General features: G+C 37.4%; 1 pseudogene; it reads right to left on the bottom strand.

Moving 5' to 3' along the window:
• Window positions 1-147: 147 nt before the first annotated feature.
• On the bottom strand, window positions 148-13,455 carry LOC122495976 (annotated as a pseudogene).
• Window positions 13,456-15,024: the final 1,569 nt, after the last annotated feature.

The raw sequence follows: 15,024 nt of genomic DNA, 5'->3' as shown, positions 1-15,024 counted from the left end.
TTGAACTCATGAACCATGAGATCATGACCTGAGCCAAAGTCAGACACTCAACCGACTGAGCCACCCAAGTGCCTCAGCTCCTGGTTGGTCTTAAGAAGCAAGGGCAGAAGGCAAAGTGGTTCTCACAGATCTATGTTACAAGTAAACTCAGATTGGCTCCTTCAAGAGTCTCTTATGAGAATTTATTTTAAGAGGTCTGATCAGAAAATAGGGCAGAGGGCTGTGTGAGCAGAGCTGTGTGGTAAGTGGAATGTCCCAGTCTGTGACATTGTGGCGGGTAACCAGTCTGATTGGGCACTGTATGAAGATGATGCCATAATGCCACCATGGCTTGTCCAATTAGTGTGATTAAACTGCCCAGGTTTGGCTAAGAGTTCATAAGTGTGAGCCCCAAAGTAACCCCACTGGGCCTGGATAAGGTTGGCAGGTGGCATCTTGTGTCTGTACCCATCATAGAAGGAAAGGGCAGTGGTGAAGCAGGGCACGGGAATACCTGCCTGGACACCAGTGCTGACTGCCTGCTGCCAGGAGTCCTGGTAGTTTTTAACAGCTGAGTTAAAAAAGTCATCTAGTAGTAGATTCTGAAGTTATGGGTTTTGATCAAATGCATCTTTTATCTTTCCTAGGAATACACTCCTAATGGTGCAGACCCCCTCCATGTCAGGGTGACACCACCATAGTTGAGGGTGCAGCCAAATTCCATGGCTGCTTGTCTTAGCAGCATGAAGCCTTGTGCACATAAGATGATCGTGGAAGCATAGAGGGCCTTCTGAATGTCCTCCAGGAATGATTTCTTACCACCTTCAAACTGGATCTTTGGGGAACCCTTCAGCTTTTTGCTAACTTAAATCCTCTCATCCTTCAGAGATGATAAACATCAAGAAAAATTGCTTCTGGGGGCGCCTGGGTGGCGCAGTCGGTTAAGCGTCCGACTTCAGCCAGGTCACGATCTCGCGGTCTGGGAGTTCGAGCCCCGCGTCGGGCTCTGGGCTGATGGCTCAGAGCCTGGAGCCTGTTTCCGATTCTGTGACTCCCTCTCTCTCTGCCCCTCCCCCATTCATGCTCTGTCTCTCTCTGTCCCAAAAATAAATAAACGTTGAAAAAAAAAATTGCTTCTGCAAGGAGGGTGACAGGACCATGGTACTCCAAGGCTGAGATGGTGGTCCACTTTCCTGTGCCCTTCTGCCTCTCATTGTCCTTGATCGTCAGCAGCAGGTGTTTGCTATTGCTGTCTTGGAACTTAAGAATATTGGCTGTGATTTCAATCCTAGCTCTGTCTTATTCCATTCCTCAAATGCCTTTGCCATCTCATTGTGCTCCATGCCTGGAACATCTTTCATCAAGCGGTAAGCCTTATGGATGAGTTTGCATTTCCCCGTTCTCTATTCCACTGTGCACCATCTGCACAAAGTGTCCTGCTCCTTCATCTCCCACCCAGTCACAAAATGATGTGTGGCCAGCCTTTTTTGTCCCTCTTGGCCATCCTGGGCCCCTTCCTCTCCACCATTAACTCTACTCTCCACAAACAAGATTCTCTTGGCCTTGAGGTCTCAACACTGTGGTGTCCCTGTATCCAGAAGTTCCTCCATCAATGATGATGTCACCAGCGTCTAACAATGGTACTAATTTTTCAATGAAGTCATCAACAGCTTAACCAGCCATCACAAACAGTCTGATCGGCCTGCACTTCTTCAGCCTGGAGTGAGCATCAACCACGTTGGTTGCCTTTGCCCATTGGTCAAGAAATTACCAACTTTGGAGACTTTTCTATTAAAAGTACACACCACAAAGCCATGGTTATTCATGTTCAAAACTAAGTTCTGCTCATGACAGCCGTTCCAATCAGTGCACTACCAGCTGGGACTATGGTGATGGTATCAATGGAGCTGAGAGGAAGTGGCAGGAGGCCAAAGCTGAGTCCCGTTGCCGCCAATGAGTTTTGTTTTGAAGGAAGAGTATTGGGAGTGCCTTCGTGGCTCAGTTGGTTAAGGACCCAACTCTTGATTTTGGCCCAGGTCATGATCTCTCAGTTGTGAGATCGAGCCCCACATCAGACTTCACGCTAAGCGTGGAGCCTGCTTGGGATTCTCTCTCCCTCTCCCTGTGCCCTGCCCCACTTACGTGCATGTGTGCTCTCTCTCAAAATAAATAAAGAAACATTTTAAAAAAGTAAAAGAAGAATCTTGTATAACTTCTTAAGCATTTCACCTGTTAAGGGGGGGGGTAAGTTTTCCCCCTCAAAAATTAGAATGTTAGACTTTTAGCAAAGAAAGCTTCAATTTCACCAGAAAATTAAAAAATATATATATATATACATATACATGTATATATATATTTCTAAAACTTAATGAAAGCTTTGTTTTTGGGGCAACTAAATGAAATCTTGTAAATGCTCAAACTGGCCTTGAGGGGAGTCGTACCATACTTTTATCATTTTTGCTGGGTGAACATAATTACAGGAAAGGCAAGATTTGGTCACCTGTCACATCTCTCGGGAAATACCCCCCTCCAATATTTTTGAAAAGTCTGGATCAATTTGCCTTTGTCATTGTGGGTGCTTCGTGTGGCAAGTGTACACTCTAATAAATATTCTACACAAATGAATGTGCTTCTGGGGACCCAACAAAGTTGCAATCATGAATGACTTCTAAGTCTTATCTATTATCAACAGAGCTGTTAACTTAAAGCTTTAAATGAGGTAGCTTCTATAAACACTGCCCAGCACAAAATATACATTGATTATTTTTAAGATATGTGCCATCAACAAATAATGTATCAGGGTTTTTAAGAGAACATGAGTTGAATCAAGATGGAGCATTATGAACAGCTATTAATTTAAATTCTTTTTTCCCTCCAGCTTTATTCATATATAATTGACATGCAACATTGTGTAAATTTAAGATGTACAATATGTTGATTCGATATAATTATATATTGCAAAATGATTACCACCACAGTGTTAGCTAACACTTCTATCACATCACATGATTACTATTTCTTTTTTGTGGTGTCAAAAACCAAACTCTGCATACTGAATAAAACGAAGAAAGGTGTTTCTTGCAAGACTTTCCACCAGCGAGCTGCAAAACTCAAGGCTACGGGAGCAGTAAACCCTGAGTTGTTCACAAAGGGATTTTTATGGGGTCAGTGAGGACATTATTTTGCAGCTAATTGGTTGTCTAGTGGGTTTTTTCCCCTATTTGAATCAGGGTAGGTGAGTCAGGGGAACAAGAAAGTCCAGAGATGGCATGAACAGATGTGATGTTCGGGGACGAGCTGGTATCCTCTGCTGCTTTCTGGGAAGAGCTATAAATTCGTGTTAGGTTAGGTTACATTTCCTTCATGCACCTGTGCTGACCACTTCTATTTTGTCCTTGACATTAGTGACTCCATTTTAGTTTGGTTCTACAGTGGTGAGAATTTTTAAGATCAACTCTCTAAGCGACTTACAAGTGTATAACAGAGTATTGGAAAACTGTTAAATGGTCATGGAAGTCGTCTCTACCAGGAAGTGAAAGTAGTAATGTGGCTGGATTTAGATTGGGTCAGCAGTTGACAATTATATGAGAAACAGAAAAAGTAGATTTTTTGGTGGTAGTCAGGCTGGCTCGGAAGTGCTGGGTGCTAGTTTGGAGTAATGAGGCCTGTACTCTATTAGAGAGTCAGAGTGGGACAGGCGAGGCCAGAATACCTTCTACGGAGACTTTAACAAGTGGAGCTGCTGCCTTCCCACTTGTAAACATGATGAGTCAACACACAAGATCAAGAAAAATGCCAAGGAAAACAATGGGTTTATGACAAGGTTCCAGTTTGGGAGATAAGCATCACAAAGCACAGTTTTTTTCTTCTACCTTTAATGAGAAGGGTTTTTATAAATGGGGTGCCTGAATTCGAGAGTTGTTGTAAGGTCTACTTAAGAAAGGAAAAGGAATTTTCTGATTCTAGATGCCAAGAGAGGGTCTCTGGGCCATTTATATTAGTTAGCTTTCATGGTGATTGAGATTGTTAATATATGTAGAAATAATATTTCAATTATATCCAGTATCCATCCTTTATAAGGTAAAGTAGTAAACTCAGTGGCCTATCTGAGGAGCACCAAGGATTGTTTGAGTGAAAAAGGTATGTTAAGAATTTTAGCATTCTGAATTTGGGCCTACACTTGGGAAAGACAGTTTTAAAGAGATTTGTCAGAGGAAACTGGTCATTGCATCGATATAGCCTCAATCACAGATGCCTAAAGTTAGGAAACTATTACTTGGTTTAGAAAAGGCAAAATATTTAAAATATTTAAAGTAAATATAATAGCAAGTATAACAGATATTTGAAACCACAGGCTTTTCAGAAACAAAGAACTTTCATGTTAAAAATGACTTAAATTCTATGTATTTTACCACAATTGGAAACAGAAATAACAATTTAAAAAATGGTTTAAGAGCATAAAAAACACAAAAATTATACTCAAAGATCAATCTTTTTCTGAACTATGATTTTTAAGCTTTCTTTGTTTTCTAATGTATGCATTTATATATGCATGTATTTAAACATGCACAAATAGGCATAAAATTACTTAGGTGTTTAATATTAAAAAAAATATTAGCCTCATCAGCAGGTCCAGGACAATTGCTACCCTCACTGAATTTGCCATCCTAATAAAATTGCCTTGGTTACCTTGAGAAACATGTAAAACACACCTACCATACCATACCAGTATCTCTTTGCAACTACCATATCATCTATAGTAGCTTCAACTTAAAAAAAAACTAAGCAACTTTTAGTCATTCAGTTATAGAGAAAACTGGGAAGTAGGTAACTGAGAACTGTCACACACTAGCACCTTAGCAGGATTTGCTTTGTTTAGGAATATTACCCAAACTTATCCTTATGGAATTTTTCTGTATTTACATGACCAATATTTAAACTTCACTCAAAAGAACTAAAGTTCTACTTAAAAAAAAAAAGACAAACTTTTTGATAGGTTGATTAAACCGGCATTTATTTTCTCTTTATCTTATAATGTAGCAACTAAATCCATTAATATGATTCAGGTGAACTTGTTCTTTTTCTTTCTTTCTTTCCTCACGAATTTCAACTTTTTCAAGTTCTTAAAGGGCCAGCATTTCAAAAGCATTTTTACTTTCCTTTCTTGGAGTTTGCTTCCCTAGGCTAGTTTAAATAAGAGCGTAATTAGTCTTTATAAACCAATCATAATAGGAGTTCCTCTCAAATTGAGAGAATTTATAATATAATTTATTAATATTCCCTGGTATAAATGGCATATCAATACGTTTCCTTAGAATGTATTTCACAGAAGACATCCAGATGGCCAACAGGCACATGAAAAGATGCTCAACGTCGCTCCTCATCAGGGAAATACAAATCAAAACCACACTCAGATATCACCTCACGCCAGTCAGAGTGGCCAAAATGAACAAATCAGGAGACTATAGATGCTGGCGAGGATGTGGAGAAACGGGAACCCTCTTGCACTGTTGGTGGGAATGCAAACTGGTGCAGCCACTCTGGAAAACAGTGTGGAGGTTCCTCAAAAAATTAAAAATAGACCTACCCTATGACCCAGCAGTAGCACTGCCAGGAATTTACCCAAGGGATCCAGGAGTGCTGATGCATAGGGGCACTTGTACCCCAATGTTCATAATAGCACTTCCAACAATAGCCAAATTATGGAAAGAGTCTAAATGTCCATCAACTGATGAATGGATAAAGAAATTGTGGTTTATATACATAGTGGAATACTATGTGGCAATGAGAAAGAATGAAATATGGCCCTTTGTAGCAACATGGATGGAGCTGGAGAGTGTTATGCTAAGTGAAATAAGTCAGAGAGAAAGACAGATACCATATGTTTTCACTCTTATGTGGATCCTGAGAAACTTAACAGAAACCCATGGGGGAGGGGAAGAAAAAAAAAGAGGTTAGAGAGGGAGGGAGCCAAAACATAAGAGACTCTTAAAAACTGAGAACAAACTGAGGGTTGATGGGGGATGGGTGGGAGGGGAGGGCGGGTGATGGGCACTGAGGAGGGCACCTGTTGGGATGAGCACTGGGTGTTGTATGGAAACCAATCTGACAATAAATTTCATATTTAAAAAAAATTAAAAAAAAATAAGATGTGGTATATATATATATAAAAGAATGTATTTCATACTCAATGGAAAAACCTTATCACATTCCTGGAAAAAGTTGGGATTTCCCCCTTTTTCATTGTGTGCTCTTTTTAGTAGTATTTTTCCAGGAGTACTTCTTCAAGTCCAGCTATGGGCTCACTTTGAGGTGTTATTAATATTTTGTCTTTGGCATGAAAAAGCTGTTTTTACATCTTGATTTGCCTCATTTTGTATATTTCTATGGGATTCCTATTTCTTTTTCTGAAGAAAGAAAAAGTCTTGCACCTTGAAGATTTCTTGGGAGGTCCTTAGTCTTCAGACAAGCCAGAAGCAATTAATCCCATTCCATCTACATCCCCTCCTAACTGTATTTGTAAAAGTATCATACAAACAATTATAGTTCTTCGCTTTTCAAATAATGCAAACGCTTGCTACTCCCTTATTATTTTTGTAATGTCTTTTCAGATTTCTATTGAAGTGTCCTTTTTCACTACTGACATTGGTAATTTGTGTCTTTGCTCTTTTTTTCTGTATCATTCTGACTGTTGGTTTCATTGATTTTTTTCTATTGTATTTTGTTTCATATTTCATTGATTTGTACTTTTCTCTTTATTATTTCCTTCCTTCTGCTTGACTGCAGATCTCAGAGACAGCTACCTGTCCTAGAGCTGACAGTTATCAGGGAGGGTATTTTCAGTTCTTTTCAAAAAACTTTGACTGTGGAATGTGTGTGGTATGTAAATTTCTGGGTGATGGCTACTGGTAATGCTTTTGGTGTCCACCCCAGTTAAGGCAAGAATGTCCTATTCCCTTATTGTAATTCCCTCACACTTTTTGTTAAGAATTTCTTATAGATGGCATAATGTGTCTTATGTCACAACACATTACGGTGAATGGATCACCTACATTTTTGTGATGCAAAGAGTGAATGATCAGGGGATTTTGGATGGTGGCAGCCTGGTCCCTCCCTCCATTGTAAATATCCCTGTCATCCAATGATTTTATCTATTGATGAGGTTTGAATCAATTATTTCATTTCAGGTTATAAAATGTGTTTTTGAGAAATCTGTAATTTCTATATCACAATCCTATAATTTCATCCCCACCATTAGGTAAAGAACCTTCTTGCATAAAGAAGAATAATTTTGGATCTCTGAAATATACTTAATAGAGTAAAGGCAAGATGGACACTTAATTCCATCCTTTTAATTGACATTTTTTGAAGTAAAGATTTTTTAAATGCTGTGTATTAGATTTTTTTTTGCTTTCTTCCTTTTTTATTATTATTTACCCATTTAAAATACATCTATATTAAATGCCTTAAACAATTACATTCATTATACTTGACACTCCAGTCATTTCAAGTTTGGCCAATAGGCACTCCTTCATACTGGCTTCTGTGACCTTTGGAAATGACCCTTCGACTTTGACAATTTCCTTACTCCTTGACAAAGCAGAATGTTCATCTTGTAAATTTCCAGATCCACATTGAGAATCAGATATTTTTCAGAAGTCCCTGAGTCTTTTTACTTTTTATTATTTAATTTTTAAAATTTTATTTAAATCCAAGTTAGTTAATATATAGTGTTTAATATATATACAGTTTCAGGAGTAGAATTTGGTGATTCATTAGTTACATATAACACCTAGTGTTCATCCCAACAAGTACTCTCCTTAATTCCCATTAACCATTTAACCCATCCCCCACCCAATACATCTTCAGCAACCCTCGGTTTATTCTCTGTATTTAAGAATCTATTATGGTTTGCCTCCTTCTCTGTTTTTACCTTACTTTTCCTTCACTTCCCTTATGTTCATCTGTTTTGTTTCTTAAATTCCACATATCAGCGAAATCATATGATATTTATCTTCCTCTGGCTTATTTCCTTTAACATAATGTGTTCTAGTTCCATCCATGTTGTTACAAATGGCAAGATTTCATTCTTTTTGATTCCTCAGTAATATTCTATTGTATATATATATACGCCACATCTTCTTTACCCATTTGTCAGTCGATGGACATTTGGGCTCTTTCCATAGTTTGACTATTGTTGATACTGCTGCTATAAACATCGGGGTGAATGTGACCCATGGAATTTGCATTTTTGTGTCCTTTGGATAAATACCTAGTAGTGCAATTGCTGTGTTGTAGGGTAGTTCTATTTTTAATTTTTTGAGGAATCTCCATACTGTTTTCCAGCGTGGCTGCATCAGTTTGCATTCCCACTAGCAGTGCAAAAATCCCTCCACATCCTTGCCAACATCTGTTGTTTCCTTGAGTTGTTAATTTTAGCCATTCTGACAGGTGTGAGGTGGTATCTCATTGTGGTTTTGATTTGTATTTCCCTGATGATGAGTGATGAGCATCCTTTCCTGTGTCTGTTAGCCATCTGGATACCTTATTTGGAAAACATGTCTTCTGCTTATTTCTTCACTGGATTATTTGTTTTTTGGGTGTTGAGTTTCATAAGTTCTTTATAGATTTTGGAAACTAACCCTTTATCTGATGTCATTTGCAGATATCTTCTCCCATTCCATCAGTTGCCTTTTAGTTTTGCTGATTATTTCCTTCACTGTGCAGAAGATTTTTATCTTGATGAAGTCCCAATAGTTCATTTTTGCTTTTGTTTCTCTTGCCTCTGGAGACATATCTTGTAAGAAGTTGCTGTGCCTGAGGTCAAAGAGGTTGTTGCCTGTTTCCTCCTCTAGGATTTTGGTGGTTTCCTGTCTTACATTTAGGTCTTTCATCCATTTTGAGTTTATTAATGGTGTATGGTGTAAGAAAGTGGTCCAGGTTCATTCTTCTGCGTGTTGTTGTCCAGTTTTCCCAACACCATTTACTGAAGAGACTGTCTTTTTTCCATTGGATATTCTTTACTGCTTTGTCAAAGATTAGTTGGCCATACATCTGTTGGGTCACTTCTGGGTTCTCTATTCTGTTCCACTGATCTATGTGTCTGTTTTTGTGCCAGTACCATACTGTCTTGATGATTACAGCTTAGTAATACAGCTTGAAATCTGGAATTGTGATGCCTCCAGGTTTGGTTTTCTTTTTCAACATTATTTTGGCTATGCAGATTCTTTTCTCTGGTTCCATACAAATTTTAAAATTGTTTGTTCTACCTCTGTGAAGAATACTGCTATTATTTTGATAGGGATTGCATTGAATGTGTAGATTGCTTTGGGTACTATTTAACAATGTTTGTTCTTCCAGTCCGTGAGCATGGAATGTTTTTCCATTTCTTTGTGTCTTCTTCAATGTCTTTTATAAGCTTTCTATAGTTTTCAGCATACAGATCTTTTACCTCTTTGGTTTGGTTTATTCCTAGGTATTTTATGATTTTTGGTGTCTGAGTACTTTTAGAAGGAAATGGCGTTTGGAAACCATAATGCTAGATATGCTCAATGGGTGTTAGCTGTGCTCAGTGCCATTTGGTGGTCATTAATTCCAGCCTCTTCAGTGGGCAGAGCTAGGGCACTTGAATTTTTTCAAAGGAGAAAAAATCATGAATTTATTATGATATTTCAAATTCAGGATTAACATTAAAATATTTGAGTCAAGTTTTTGATTATGTGCTTATATTGTGTTTCTCTTACATGGAGTATTTTACTATATAATAATATTAAATTTAATTATATATTTGTGTGTATATACAGATAATGTCAAAATAAAATTACCAATAATATTACCAACAAACAAACTACCAATAAGATTTTTTTGAACTGTATTTGTCCATGAAATATATTCTATTCCATTAAGTATTGAAAGTTAAAATGCTATGTGAAAAAAGAATTGTGTGTGTGTGTGTGTGTGTGTGTGTGCGCGCGCGCACGCGCTTATGTCTTTAACTTGATATACAATTAAATTTATTTTTTCTTTTAGTTTTCATATTTTAGGGCTCTTGCTTCCATTCCAATCTATTCTGTTCTGTTCCTTCTCTTTTTCTATAGCTACTAATTTTTTTGTAAAAAGTTGTAATTCGTACAGGTTTAGTACAAAAAATGTACTAATGTACTTTTCACAAATGTAATTTGCTAAATAAACCAAATTCTTTTCTTATACAAAAAATAGTATGCTATATATGCTATTCTGCATTTTTCTTTTTCCACTTAATATATCTTGGAGATCATTTCATATCATTTCATATGTATAGCAATCTTCTTCAGTCCTTTTTATGATTGTACCGTATATTTTTAAAAATTTTTAATGTTTTTATTATTTTTGAGGAAGAGAGAGAGAGAGAGAATGAGCTGGGGAGGGGCAGAGAGAGAGGGAGACACAGAATCTGAAGCAGGTTCCAGGCTCTGAGCTGTCAGTACAGAGCCTGACATGGGGCTTGAACCTGGGAACCTCGAGATCATGACCTGAGCTGAAGTCGGACATTTAACCTACTTGGCCACCCAGGTGGCCTGATTGCACACTATTTAATTTACCATAATTTATTTAACCAGTCTGTACAGATGAGCATTTGTTTCTGGTTTAAAAAAATTTTTTTGCAATGAATAACTTTGTACATAAAATATTTCATAATTCTGCCATTTTTTGATGGATACTTAGAGGTGGAGTTGCTGAGTCAAAAATTGAGTGTATAAGTATTTCTTTTAGTTACTGTTGAATCATCCTTTATTGTTGTTACCTCTATTTGTATTCTCACCTGTCATGGGGTTGTTTCATTAAAATAAAATAATACATTGCCAACATATTGCATTTTTGCCAATTGGAAGTGAGATCTTAATAAAATTTTAACGTATGGATGGTGTTGAGCATCTTGTCATATGTTTCCTTCTTCTGTATATTGTTCGTTCACATTGGTTGTTTCTATTTGTTGTAGAGTTTTTTGCCTCAAATTTTAGGATATCTTCATGTTATAAAAATATCACCACTATGTCTATAAGTTATAAATATCTTTTTTTAGTTTGTCCTTTTTATTTATGATATTTTTTCTTATAAAATTTTTTTTATTTTAGTGTAGTCAAACTTATTTTTTCTTTTATTGTTTCTAAGTTGTGAATAAGGTATATTTTCCCAACTCCCAAGTTGTAAAGAAACTTATCCTGATTTTATTTTTCTATTGTATAATTTCCTTACTTTAATTTTTTGTATTTCAGATCTCAGATGTTTGTGGTGTTAGGGCGAAATGAAATTTCTTTTTCCACATGGCTATCCTTTATTCCAATGTCATTTAGAAATGTCTATCTTTTCCTCACTAATTTGCAATGCCGTCTTTGTTTTTGTAAAAGAATATATTTTTAAAGGTCAAAAGTTCATACAAATATTTCCGGTTTCAGAGCTAGAAGTTCTCTTTAGTATTTGACAGACACAAACTGCCTTCATTTCAAATAATGCCTACTCAAACTCATCCTTGAATTTGGCTACGTTTGTTTCATGTTAGGTCTTATCTAAATGTAAACAGGTTAAAAACTGAGGCAAAATTTCCAAGACACTATCCTATGCCATACTACAAAGACGTAGAAGTCATAGATTCTGTAACTAGGAACTTATAGTCTAATGAGAGAGACAGATAGATATATAGAGACCATTTCAATGTATTTTCAATATAAAGTTTACTGATCTATGCACAGCATTTGCAAAGATACATACGTGGACTTGGATTCTTCAAAACAAGATGTAAAAAAACAATGAGGGCAAGATAAAACAGTTATATTTATTTTATGTCTACCCCTTGATTATTATTAGCCTTGTATGTTTTAATTCTTAAATGTTTATTTATTTTTAAGAGAGAGGGAGAGAGAGAGCATGTGAAAGCACAGGGGAGGGGCAGAGAGAGAGTCATAGGCTCCAAAGTGGGCTCTGTGCTGACAGCAGAAAGCCTCATGTGGGCCTTGAACTCCCAAACCGTGAGATCATGACCTGGGCCAAAGTTGGACGTTTAACCGACTGAGCCACCCAGGGGTCCTGTTTTCATTCTTATTTCCAAAGTAGCACTAGAAGGCCTGAACATCTGGTTGAATAGATGCAAATAAGGAAAGAAAATTACACGTGTGAGAGTCACAGCCCAAGGATAATGAATTCTTTAGGTTCTAGTGAAGAAGCAGCTCTACATTTCATACTTAAGGCCAGAAAACAGAAAAAAATTGAATTATCTATTTATTATCTGAAAGTTTTCCCACGTAAGCCAATGTTTCCTTCTTTGGGTGAATCCTCACCTCCAGCACCTGCATGGCTTGATTAGATGGCATACTTGTCGGGGCACCTGGGTGGCTCATTCAGTTGAACTTCCGACTTTGGCTTAGGTCATGATCTCACAGTCTGTGAGTTCAAGCCTTGCATCAGGCTCTGTGCTGACCGTGGAGCCTGCTTTGGATTCTGCGTCTCCCTCTCTCTCTGCCTCTCCCCTGCTCACACTGACTTTCTCTCTCAAAAATAAATAAACATAAAAAAAAATTAGATGGCATAGTTCTCAACGATGTGGTCATGTGGACTTACTTTCTGCCTGAGGCTTTTAACTTTTAATTAACCCCCCTTTCCCCCTGTGCCTCCCACTTGGGATTAGAAGGACTTTTATTACTGGGAAAAGGATGATTTTAATTCTCTGCTAACTGGAGGATGCATCCTAATTGAAGGATGGATGCCTGGGACAAAGGCATATGAGCTGTTTCCTCACCGGAGAAGCTGTTCAGGAAGAGCTACTTGTAACTGTATTTCTCCTTCTGAACAAATGCCCATTCCAGACTAGCATTGTATATTAAAATGCTCCCCTGGGGAGATAGGCGGAAAAAAGGAATGTTAAAGAGACGTCTAGCTAATAGCTCATGTGAGAAATAGCATGTCATTTCTCAATCAATGTCATTTCTAAGTCTTGAAAGGAAATTATTTATGGGTAACGGTTACCTGCCCGTTCATACATCATTTGATCCATTTCTGCCCCCTAGGTTTGGTCAGATGGATTCAGAGATGTAATTTTAAAAAATCACCTTCAGTTGCTCCTTTGGAGTTTGGTTGGAGTGTTCATATGACTTTCCAGGCTGATGTATTTGTATTAATGGAATTGCTATAGTTGCCTCCTTAGCATGGTAGATGGGAATATTTGAACACGTACCATGGGGCATGATAAAAGCAAAAGAAACAAAGATAGAAAGAAAAATATAATTGAACACCTGTCTACAAAATGTGATTTGTTGTACTTTCACCTTCTAAATATACTCTCATCAGAAGAGGACACGGTAGCCTATTGTTTCTCAAGGGCTTTGAAGTCAGCTAATTCTTTTCGAATTCTTCAACTAATTCTTTGGCTCATGAGATAGATGAAGTATAGCCATTTCATATTAATAAGTATAAGTTTTTGAGTACTTACCTTGTACTAGGCATGGTGGGCTTAATGTATACACTGCTTAATTTCATTTAATACTCATGTTAATCTTATATGACATGTACCATTATCCTCATTACAATTCTGAAATTTAAGGGCTAAGAGTTTCGTAACTTGCACAGAGTGACAAAAGTACTAAGATTTGGAAGTAGGTCTGTCTGATTCCAAAGCATACATCCTTAGCAACTATGCTTTATCCAGGAGGAAACCTAAACAATGTTTTGGATTTGGAACTTTATTTTAGACTTAAAATATATGTTAGAAATTTGATGTGATATTTTGGGGAATAATGAGAAGAAATCACTTTCAGTGATTCGAGGTCTGGAAACCAGTTTCTATGGTATAGTAAATGGAGACTAAGCGTGCATATTTATTTAGCTATGTGTCTATGAATGAATAAATAGGCTTTTAAGATTTTGACTAAGAAATTAGTATTTATACATGTATAGATATAGATATATATAGGAATTCTTCAGCTGACTGATGGGATGGTTGCATTCTGTGAGATTATTATGAACTCAGTGCACAGTTTCTTATAGGATCAATGTTATTCATCATGTTTATGTATTAAGACCAATCCATAAAAAACCCATAATTTTATCTATTTGCTATGGACATTTCCCTGGACTCATAAGTGGTACCTGAAATATAGTAGATAACAAAAAAACATTTTGGTGCATAAGTAAATGAATGAAAGAAACCCGAAGAATAATACCAATTATGTTACACATGTAATGTTATTTCTATTATTGCTTCCACTGGAAGATACATTCAGAATTCTAACTTGAGATATCTGTAACTTCTCTTTCCTCTCTCCTTTCCTGAATACACAGAAGTATGAGCGGAGACCCTTCATCAGGTCACTGATCCAGTTTCCACAGTTTGGGAAGAGGTCTTCAGCAGGCCTGGATGAAGGGCTGACCAGGGAATCCCAGAGGTTGGGGGTAGAGGCTACAGGAAGGGGATGTTGGAGAAGCATAGGAGGTGGTGGTGGACTGTCAGAGCAGGTGCACATGTGTAGAAGAAAGGGAGGCTAGGAGATCTTTATTTAGGGTGAGGTGGAAAGAAGAACTTCTACAGCCTGGCCCTCAGCATGGAAGAATTGCATGTAAACCAAGATGCTGTGTGTGTGTGTGTGTGTGTGTGTGCGCGTGTGCATGCACGTGCAATGGGAAAATATTTTTATTGTAAATTCATAATAAACATCAGTCTCACCATTTATAGCCATAGCACAAGTATATGTTTTCACACTTCAAATCCCAAACCATTCATAAGAAGAATTCTTACAAGAGACAGGGAATTCAGCTACACCAGACTAAGGATTTGTGAGTCAGACAATGGCATTTAACAAAAGCTGAGGAAAATATAGCACTTAGTCCATTTTGGATTCATGCATATTTGTTGAGAAGAGCTCCGTGTACGCAAATGATGACTTGTAAGACAAATAAAATCCAAGGAAATGGGATACCTGTGATGGGATAAAATCCAAGGAAACAGGATACCTGTGATGGGCATGCTTGGGGACAGGCTCACGTGGTTTGTTTGTAATTACCAGTATTGACACCAAA

The sequence above is a fragment of the Prionailurus bengalensis genome, chromosome F2, assembly GCF_016509475.1.
Source record: "Prionailurus bengalensis isolate Pbe53 chromosome F2, Fcat_Pben_1.1_paternal_pri, whole genome shotgun sequence".
NCBI classification, from domain to species: domain Eukaryota; kingdom Metazoa; phylum Chordata; class Mammalia; order Carnivora; family Felidae; genus Prionailurus; species Prionailurus bengalensis.
Note: the sequence above shows the minus strand (reverse complement) of the source record. Positions and strands in the feature narration are given on the sequence as shown.